This window comes from Acomys minous (assembly GCF_964271855.1).
Source record: "Acomys minous genome assembly, chromosome: 6".
Classification (NCBI taxonomy): domain Eukaryota; kingdom Metazoa; phylum Chordata; class Mammalia; order Rodentia; family Muridae; genus Acomys; species Acomys minous.
Genome location: NC_140487.1, coordinates 124,303,028 through 124,311,875, shown reverse-complemented (window position 1 = coordinate 124,311,875; position 8,848 = coordinate 124,303,028). Strand labels below are relative to the sequence as shown.

Sequence of the window (8,848 nt, the reverse complement as noted above, 5' to 3'; positions counted from 1 at the left end):
GGAAGGCACTGGGAAAAAATGGATGTGGACTGATGGCAGTTTCTCTGGAATGTTCTTATCTTCTCCAAGACAGGGCCCTCCCTGGAGTGTGCAACTGGGAAGAGCATCCTTATCTCCCTGGGGGTGGGGGGCGGGGCTAAGGTCAGGCCACTCCCAGACAAGCCCCACCATAGCCTATGGAACCTCCCATCTCCTCTCCTAAGGGCCCGTTCCTCTCTCTAAAAGTCATTCCGTGTCCCTTAACTGGCCTGCATTTCTGCCCTTCTCCTGACTAACCAGATGACAGAAGTTCTGTCTCTGAGTGTTGCTTTTGATCCCATCATGCCTTTCCTATATGCGCACCGCACACACAATCTTCAAACAGTAGCACATTTGTATGCTCGCCCTCCTGTCCACCTGCCTGCTGCCGTCCCCTCATTTCAAACTCAACGTCCAAACGCAAGAGGGAAGCCTCCCCTCCCCGATGCTGCACTCCAAGGCAGCTAAAGCTAGAAATCCACCTCCCGCCCAGTCACTTTACCACTCCAGGGCTGGAGCTCACGTGTTCCGTAACGGCCCCTCCTTTTAGAATCCAGAGGGAACATTCCAGGCGTGGTCTCTTACCCAACAAGAACTTGTGGGCGCAGAAGCTGAGCTAATTATCATCAGGTCTTGGGGAACAGATGGGAGACAGGTAAAAGGGGATAGAGATGCCCCCAAGACCCTAAGTACGTTGCATCGTGTTGCCAGGGATGGAGCCCAAGGCCCGTGCACACCAGGCACACGGAAGTGCCCCAGATCAGAACCCAAATCCCCAGCCTCGAATCCCCCGCCTCCCTTGCACTGGGTTGACCCAGTGTCTACCTTGATCACTGCGTACATTCGGTACATCAAGTCGCTCTAGATGCAGCACTAACTGGCATTCTGTTTGTGGTCACCACTTCAAGACTCTTCAACCGCAAAGCAGAACAGAAAACCGCTCACTGGGTCAAGGACAGAGCGAGAACGGTGGGGTTTGTGAAGGAACAAGGAAATGCCTCAACTCTGAGAGGTTAACTCCAGGAAGCTTTTCTTTTTCTTTTATTTTTAAAATTATTTTCTACTTTTTTTTTTTTGGCTGTCCTAAATTGTTTACTGGGCATGAATTTTACAAGCATTATGTGTATTAGCCGTAACGGTGGAGCTGGAGAGTATTGCGCCTCCTCCAGGCTGCACAGCGAGAGCCGCCAATAGTGCGGTGAACTTGAGGCCCTTTCCAAGGCCACAGGCCAGCAGATGTCAGCCCACGCATCTCTCTGTGTTTGTGGACTGGTTTGTTGATCCACTGGGTGTCAGGGTTTCTTCTGACAGCTTTATAGAACAATTCAATGAGGATAATCTCAAAAAAAATGTATATGTGGAGTCTTCCCCAACCTAGTAGGAATTCAGGACTCTCAGCCCCACAACGGCGTCCAGCTCTCTCCTCAGCAACAGGATGAAGGCTTTGTGCAAATTTTAGCTGGTTAACACCATGGTGGATAGGCTCGCACCCTTAGGAACTGGGTGTTTGCAGCCACCACGGCAGACACGAATCCTGTAATTGAAGTCACCTTGCTTGGCCTTGTATCCCAGCCTTCGAGCCTTATCAGGCTGAGTGGGGCGGGGAGCCCTGCGCAGCGCAGATAGCTGTCGGTGTTGCCAGCATCGGACCCTCAGAAGAAAGAGCATCATGTCGGACAGCTTCTCCGTCCATAGCTCCTGGGTGTGTTTGTGTGCACCCATCTCGGCTCACCTCATGGCTGCTGCCAGAGCAAAGGAAGAAACCTTTCTCCCACAATCCCCTTTGTGGCCTCTAGGAAGCTTTTGTGCTTGACTGGGGGCCCAACGTAGGGCTTTATGCACGCTGGGTGAACACTGCCAACGTAACGGCCACAGTTCATCTTTCACAAAGGCTAGAGCAGTAGAAACATCTTCATCTCACTGATGCTGGCAGACAAGTCTCCTCGGTGTCCAGTTCTAAGGGGTGATAGTTGGCACGAGTGACTCCATTTTGGTTTGGTTCTCCTCAGTCTAGAGCAGAACCGATGGCCTAAAGCGATGTCCTCCTAGGATTTTTGCTGTTGCTGTTGTTGTTGTTGTTGTTGTTGTTGTTGTTGTTGTTGTTGTTGAACAAGGCTCTGCCCTCTCCTCATGGCCAGCCCTACCCTGGAGGCACACAGGAAGTAGGAGAAAGTGACTGAGGCTCCAGCTCTGCAGCTGTGTCACGAAACTGCTGGAGAATTCGGTTGAAACCCTGAAGGCTGTGAGCTGGAGGCTTCTGCTAGGTGCCAATTTCCTACCTGTTATCATTTCCTTCTCGGGTAACTAGAAAAACAACTGTTCTTTAGTGCTGACCAGAGCGGGGAAAAGGAACAAAAAACAAAACAAAAAAATCCTTGACCCCTGTTTCCTGTTGGATTGTGAAACAAGAAGGTAAATATTTAAGTCAGCGTGGCCTGCTCAGAACAACCAGCCCCATTGTGACATGGTGGTGGAGTCTTTTTTTTTTTTTTTTAAATAAAAACTCTTTCCAGTTGGAGAAGCTGAACAAAAGAAAAGGACAGCTCCATCAGGGGTGGCCCAGGCTGCGGCCATTAGTGTAAAGGCAGACACATCCTCAGGGATTTGTTCGGGTACAGCTCAGACCTTTCTATGCTGAGTGTCCTTGGGTTACGCAGACCTATCTTCTTTCTGTCAGGGCTTTCGAAGTCCAGAGGACTGGCAGCCTGAGCAAAGATACGGCTTTGTGTCACTTCCTCACACACTTACCACTCAGATCCACACTCATGCACAGCACTGGATGACTGGCCGTGGTCCCTAGCCCTGTGCTCCGCAGGCAGCCTTGACAGTGAGCACTCTTGGCTTTCTCTATTTCTTTGAACATATTATTATTATTATTATTATTATTATTATTATTATTATTAATTTTTTTGGTTTCTCGAGACAGGGTTTCTCTGTGTAGCCTTGGCTGTCTTGGACTCGCTTTGTAGACCAGGCTGACCTTGAACTCACAGCGACCCACCTGCCTCTGCCTCCCGAGTGCTGGGATTAAAGGCGTGTGCCACCACGCCTGACTTATTGTTATTTTTGATAGGGTCTCAGGTAGCCTCCGGCTCATTATACTGTCAAGGATGGCTGTGACAGGTCTTCTGCCTGCAGGTGCTGGGGTCATAGGCATGCTCCCTCACACCTGGTTTATGTGGAACCCAAAGCTTCCTTCATGCTAACCAAGCACCCTACGGACTGAGCCACAGCAAAGCCAAAGGTCCTAAGTACCTGCCAGAACCCGGGGCCCGGGAGCCAATGTGGGCAGCTCTTTCATGCACATGGCCAGCGCGTGCACCTGGAGTTGTGTTCAGCTCTTGGGAAAGGCAGGGGTTGGTGGGCTGCAGCCAGGACTCCTGGCCTGGGCTTGGGGGTCACTGAACGGCGAATGAGTCATCTAAACTTGGTCATCTTCCTCTCACTGCTGGTCTTTTCCTAGAATAACCCCCCTTCAACCATGTACTTAAAAAGAAACTGATGCTATGGCATCTTATTTAAACCTTTGTTTTGCTTTTATCTACAGCAATAAACCAGCAAGAAATTAACAAGTCCAGGGCAAAACTCCTCTGAGCCATTTAAGAGTTGGGGGGCTTGAGCTAGGACTGTAGTTCAGGGGTATAGCATTTGCCTAGCATGTGTGAGGCCCCAGGCACAGGGTGGGGAGGTTGACTCTAGGTTGCACTGACAATCCTTGGGATAGGAGGCAGCTCCCAGGTAAGGAGCCACTTGGTGAACAAGCACAAGGACATGAGTTCAAACCCCTAGGGCCCATGAGGAAGCTGTGTAGCAGGGAGAAGAAACAAAAGGATTACTAGTGTTTGCTGGGCTGAGGACTAGCCCTCCTGGGTCAGTGCGAGACCCTATCTCAACAGAGTGTGATCCTGAAGGACACCCATTCACTACTCACATGGGCTTCTGCATCCTCATACACACTAAGTGCATGTGTGCTTACACATACACACACACACAGGAGAGAGAGAGAGAGAGAGAGAGAGAGAGAGAGAGACAAATAACCAACCCAATGGCCCTCGAGGCCTGAACACCAAGTGCCTTTACACACAGACTGGCAACCATCAACGTGAGGGAATTATCAGCAACTCAAGGCCACCCTTGAATCCCGAGATCCAACTCTAATTTTGTCACTTGTCCCAATAATGTTTTTTTTTAATCTGAAATTTTTTCTTTATTAATTTATTCTTGTTACATCTCAATGGTTATTCCATCCCTTGTATCCTCCCATTCTTCCCTCCCTCCTCTTTTCCCCTTATTCCCCTCCCCTATGACTGTTCCTGAGGGGGATTACCTCCCCCTGTATATGCTCATAGGGTATCAAGTCTCTTCTTGGTAACCTGCTGTCCTTCCTCTGAGTGCTACCAGGTCTCCCCCTCCAGGGGACATGGTCAAATGTGAGGCACCAGAGTATGTGAGAAAGTCATATCCCACTCTCCACTCTACTGTGGAGAGTGTTCTGACCATTGGCTAGATCTGGGTAGGGGTTTAAGGTTTACCGCCTGTATTGTCCTTGGCTGGTGCCTTAGTTTGAGCGGGACCCCTGAGCCCAAATCTGCCTATCATAATGTTCTACTTGTAGGTTTCTAGGACCCTCTGGATCCTTCTACTTTGCCATTCTCCCATGCTTCTCTCATCTAGAGTCCCAATCCAATAATGTTTTTTATGTCTGGGCACACAATACGTTGGGTCACATCATTATCTTCCCCTGACCTTTATGGCTGTCCCGGACTGGCTTTGTAGACCAGGCTGGCCTTGAACTCACAGCGATTTACCTGCCTCTGCCTCCCAAGTACTCGGATTAAAAGTGTGCGCCAGCACCGCCCAGTTTGGGTCTCCCCTTTCGAGAACTCCTCCTTACTGCATGCCAAGCCAGCCTCGCCCCCCCATCCCCCCACCCTCCCACCCCCCCCAAGACGTCCTGTTCCTCTAACCCAGGCTGTGGCGCCTTCACAGACAGAAAAAGAAGTGAAGGAGAAAGGGAGAAGAGGCAAGGGGCTAGAGGAAGCAGAGATGGGGGCTGAGGGGGTGGAGAGGCTGACGCACCAGGAGGCGGGACCATTTACACTTCCTGTGAGCTTCCTTTATGTCTGTCCTTTTGAAGTATTGTATTGTACTGTCTATGATTGCATCAGGGCTCTTGTTTATGCAGCCAGAGCAGGTGTCCCATACCAGCCCCCTCTCCCAGGCTCGTCTCCACTCCTCCGTCTCCTGCCATGCAGACCCATAGCCAAGATGTGAGCTGAATGTATCCTGGCCCCATGTGCCTGAGTGTGTGTGTGTGTGTGTGTGTGTGTGTGTGTGTGTGTGTGTATATGTGTGTGTGTATGTGTATCTATGTGTGTGTTCATGTGTATATATATGTGTGTGTGTATATATGTGTGTGTGTGTATGTGTGTATGTGTGTATACGTGTGTGTGTGTGTGTGTGTGTGTGTGTGTGTGCATGCTAGGCACCCTGCTTTCCATCTCAAAATCGGCTTCAGGGTGGATAGGTCCGGACCGACCTGTCCATCAGCCTCATCAAGAACCACTTAGGGGAAAAAGAACGAGGAATCCGAACCTCTCCGGAGGGCCACAAAAACTAGAGGCACAGGATGTGCGGGTAGTTCCGAACACTCGTGAGATCCTATCTCTGAAAGATTGACAGAGCCCCAGTCTTTTAAGGTTGTGTCTCCTCTAAAAAATGGACACGTGCCCTATCATTTATCTCATATCCGGGTATTTTTTGTCCTTTGCACATAGACACACTCATTACTTTGATGCTGTAATTCCATGCAGCTACGGCTAATTAAGAATGTCAGGCAAGATGCAGCTAATTTAGTGTAGGGAACACTGATGAGATTTAAAAAGTGTAAATGGCCACCTGTAAAGTTAATGATGACATTCAAAAAGAAAGCCTGCATCGGTATCACCTAGTTCCATAGACACCCAAAATAAAACACCCCCCCACACACATACACATACACAACACATATAAGATTTTAAAACATCCTACAGCTCATTTCTTCTTGATTAAAAAAAAAATAGCTTGCAGGTAGCAGTGGTGCATGACTTTATTACTAGCACTCGGGAGGCAGAGATAGGTGGATCTCTTGAATTCCAAGCCAGCCTGGTCTATAAAGTGATTTCCAGGACATCCAGGGCTACACAAAGAAACCCTGGAGCAAAAACACAAAACAAAAACATCTACCTTATATCTGTTTCTGAATTTACTGATTTTTTTTTTGCATTTTAACGAACATTGATTATTTTTTCCAACAGCAGCTTTTTTCCCCCTGTTTAATACTGTCCATCTACTATGCCTCATATTTTAAAAACTCTTTGAAGAATCCAGGAAGAAAGGAAAAGAGAGAGGAAAGGAGGGCAGAAGGGAAGGAAGAGGGGCCTGGGATTTACTCAGACGTCCTAAGAACCTGTCGGGGGCACGGTGGCTCACGCCTTTAATCCTGGAACTCAGGAGGCAGAGGCAGGAGAATCTCTGTGAGTTCAAAGGTGGCCTGGTCTACAAAGTGAGTCCAGTACAGTCAGGGCTACACAAAGAAACCCTGTCTCAAAAAACAAAAACAAAAACAAAAACAAAATAACAACAACAAAACCCCAAAGAAACAAACAAAAAAGTCCTAAGAACCATCAGCCCCCACTGAGGCCCTAAAATAACCCAAATGTGAACCAGGCGGAGTGAAATAAAACAGACCCCTTTCCAAGAAGTCCCAAACGGAGACCATTAGTGGACGAAAGATCGGCTCCAGCTGCGTCTTCCACCTCCTGTTTTGGTTGGCCCTGGGCCAGCACCTCCTCTTCCCTCCTAACCCAAAATGCGGCCAAGACAATGAAAACTTTCTACATTTCTTCCCTTTAAAAGCCTTATATCTCAATTTATGGGGTGCCTTTTAAAACCTACAGCCTGAGTCTAAAGTCCTGCCCTTTGCAGTGTGAAAACTTTCAACAGCTTGGACGCCTCTCAGGGTTCCAAGGCCACAGGAATTATTATTATTTTTTAAGTCTTGTTTATAAGAACAAGACCAGCTCACACATGTCAAAGCACATTACTCACAGTCAAAAGTAATAGTAAGGTTTAATTGGTTTCTTTTTCTTCTGTGATGTGCGTGGTATTAACCAGCCATGGGTTTTCCTTCTCCTATCCCACATTCTTAAGAAGAAAGAACCAAAGACTTTTTCCAGTTATGCAACCTTGGGGGTGGGGGGAGATGGCGGGGGTGGGGTGGGGGGTGGGGAGGGTGACGGGTGGTGGGGGGAAGGGCTGGCAGGGATGGCAAGGGTGATAGATAGGGAGCTCTTCGGGGCCTATTTCATATTCTTAGAACCCCCCCTCCCCCATTTTTCTCTTAAATAATAAAATATTTTCAAACAACATAGCTGAAAAAATAGAGCTCAGAAGTAGTGTGTTTGCCTAGCACATGTGAACTTTGGGGATCCAGCCCCCGGCGGCGGCAAGCACACCACGCATCCCTCATAATCACTTCTGTTTTCAGTGCTGCCTTTTTCCCCCCGCACCCATATAGACTTGGGCACGCACCTACAGCAGATGCCGTCCATTAAGGCCAGAACCTAACAAGGTGAGAAAAGCCTTTGGATAGTTGGGCTGACCACTCAGTCGGGTTGGCCACGGCCGAGCATCCGGGGACCAGCTTGAGGTCAGCAGAAGAGGTCGGTGGGGAGACCAGGTCGGGCAGACAGGGACACAGAAGGAGAACGGGGCGGAGCCCGTGGACACCTGCGTGCCCCTCTGCCAGGCAGCTGCTTCGTGCAGCCCCTGGAATCTCTTGTTTCCCCTGGACCACCTCTAACCTGAAGGTTTACAGAAAAAAGGTTTTGGAGAATGAAGCCATCGTCATCTTATACCCAACCCGTCTCTCACACTTTCCTGTCACTCTGTGACGAGTGTGTGTACAAACACATGTGGGCACACACATGCACACACATGTGTTCAGGTACACATACACACGTGCGTGGCGGCCAGAGGTCAATTTTAGGTGTTCCCTCAGGCACTGTGCGTCTTGTTGTTTAGGACATTGCCTCAGAAATGCCAGAATAACTGACGCAAGCTAACCCAAGACTTTTTTTTTTTAATGTTACTTAGGTATACATACATACGTTCAGGTGCCTGAAGAGGCCAGCAGAGGGCGCCAGGTCTCACAGATCTAGAGTTACAGGCAGTTATGCGCTGCATGACGGGGGTGCTGGGAACTGAAGCTGGGTCGAGAGCAGTGACAACACATCGCTGAGCCAGTTGCTGGCTTTTTATGTGGGTGCGGCTTGGCAAGCGCCTCACAGCCTGAGCCATAACTCCTTAACCCTCCTGTGATGAGGTTTTACAGTTGGTTTGCTCACAGTGGAGTCAGAACAGGATCCACACAGTGTCCTGGACTGTTAATGTACCCTGTGCTCTCACAGCTCCTCCCCCTCCTTTCCCACAGCCATGTTCGCTGGAGCCGCTGGAGTGCTTGTCCTGAGGGAACTCCCCACGCTTGGCTTTGGCCAGCTCTGTCTTCAGAGGCTCGCGGGGCCACCATTTGTCTGGCAGAACAGACCTTGGGTTCCATTGCCTTCCTGCTCCCTTTGGGGCTCTGTTGTCCCTGCTTCATAGGTGTCTGTGGTTGCTAGAGGCCAGTGTATGGTCTGCCTGGCCTACAGCCCCACTTTCTTAATCCCTGAGTGTGAGCAATCCATGTTAGGAATAGTGCTCCGGGGATAAATTCCATCAATGGAGCTCCTGCAGCTATCCCAGCCCCATGCCAGAGCGGATCTGGCTCCACCTCCTTGGCACCTGTGTG

The 8,848-nt window shown here is 49.5% G+C and overlaps 1 pseudogene across 1 annotated transcript; it reads right to left on the bottom strand.

Moving 5' to 3' along the window:
- Nucleotides 1–925: 925 nt before the first annotated feature.
- LOC311599351 (large ribosomal subunit protein eL15-like) lies at nucleotides 926–7,773 on the bottom strand (annotated as a pseudogene). Its single transcript, XR_014783643.1, has 2 exons — nucleotides 7,591–7,773; nucleotides 926–2,163 (listed from the first exon to the last, which is right to left on the bottom strand). The product of XR_014783643.1 is annotated as a large ribosomal subunit protein eL15-like (transcript).
- Between the last annotated feature and the right edge of the window lie 1,075 nt (nucleotides 7,774–8,848).